The 1295-nt window shown below is 44.7% G+C and overlaps 1 protein-coding gene across 1 annotated transcript in view; it reads left to right on the forward strand.

The window, feature by feature from the left end:
- The window catches only part of LOC119589399, a gene marked incomplete at its 5' end in the record, with an annotated part of 35476 nt that overhangs the window by 4038 nt on the left and 30143 nt on the right, over nt 1-1295 (forward strand).

Genomic DNA, 1295 nt, shown 5'->3' on the forward strand with positions numbered 1-1295 from the left:
TTGCTAATTCACGCAAGATATTATTGGGGTTGCCAAAAACATAGAAGACGCATGGTGCGCATACCAGCATGTGAAGTAGCCGTGTGGAAGAGTGGTATTAGGGCACGTTAATCTAGCAGGTGCCCCGGGCGACCACCGCAAACATGCTAGGCGCTGCTGTTGCTGCCGCAGTTCTGGTATTGCTGGCTTCAGACATACCCGAGTTGCAGGCTTGGCATAAAAAAAGAGAGGCTTTAAGGTTAACATAGCGAGCCTGGCAATACTCGGAGCAAAAAAAAAATATCCAGTTGATTGTAAGAAGAAATTCTAATAAGCATATTATCGTAATTGAATTTCATTGCGAGACCGTACATGCTACAAGAAACGCAGTTATAGAGTGCACGGAAAAAAATTGCAGTTGTACATGGCACGCAGTTAAGCCCAGGCTGGACGGAAGTTATTTGGGGCAAGTCTATAAGGGGTGAGAGTAGGGGGAGGAGGTAGGGTATAAGGGGAGGAGGGGGGGGAGGGGGCTTCTCTGGCATGTGGCAATCTGGCAGCAGAGAGAGACTTCCCCACTAATTTATTTGGGTTTCATTCATAGATCCAGTCGATCGTGCAACATGTTTATTTGTTAGTGTTTTTTTGGGGGGACTCGTAAAAAGGCGACTCCGTTTTTTTCTTCTTCTTCTTGAAAGTTGGTTTATACTCTTGTTTTAAAAATGAGTTAATTCACTTACTCTCTACTCTACGATTTATTAATGTACTCTGTAGTGAGATTAGATTTGAATGCGTATGTGCGGAAGAAACGAACATTTTGAGTAAGATTTTTTTTTTCCCCTTTTTTTCCACGCAAATGTTCAGTGCTTGTGGTCCGTCTCGCGTCCTTCTCCGCGTCGGGAGGGCAAGCCAGGGGCCGGCCAGGGTGGTGGAGGACCGCGCAGGGGAAGGAGCGAGAGAAATAACCCTACTTTGAGGTGTATTTTTGAGGGAAGAATGAGACTTTTCATGGAGTCTTGACTTGTTATTGACGTGTTTTGGTTTGGATGTGAAGAGGGATGAATAAATTTGCCAATTTGGATAATTAGTTACTAATAAAATGATAAGTTACTGGTTTCATGGTTGATGAGGATTCGAGCGGTGTGTTTTGATTTCATCGAGAAGAAATTCAGCTTCATCGTTCAGCCCAGATTTGTTTTCAAATTCGTGGCTTTCGTAAGGTTCTGTCCTGTTCACCTAGTTAACCATAAGGGTTGAGAATGAAGGAGCGAGTAAAGCGGTGGTTCAGGCTGGGGCATCGCGCGCGCCCTGAGTTT

The sequence above is a fragment of the Penaeus monodon genome, chromosome 25 (assembly GCF_015228065.2).
Source record: "Penaeus monodon isolate SGIC_2016 chromosome 25, NSTDA_Pmon_1, whole genome shotgun sequence".
Classification (NCBI taxonomy): domain Eukaryota; kingdom Metazoa; phylum Arthropoda; class Malacostraca; order Decapoda; family Penaeidae; genus Penaeus; species Penaeus monodon.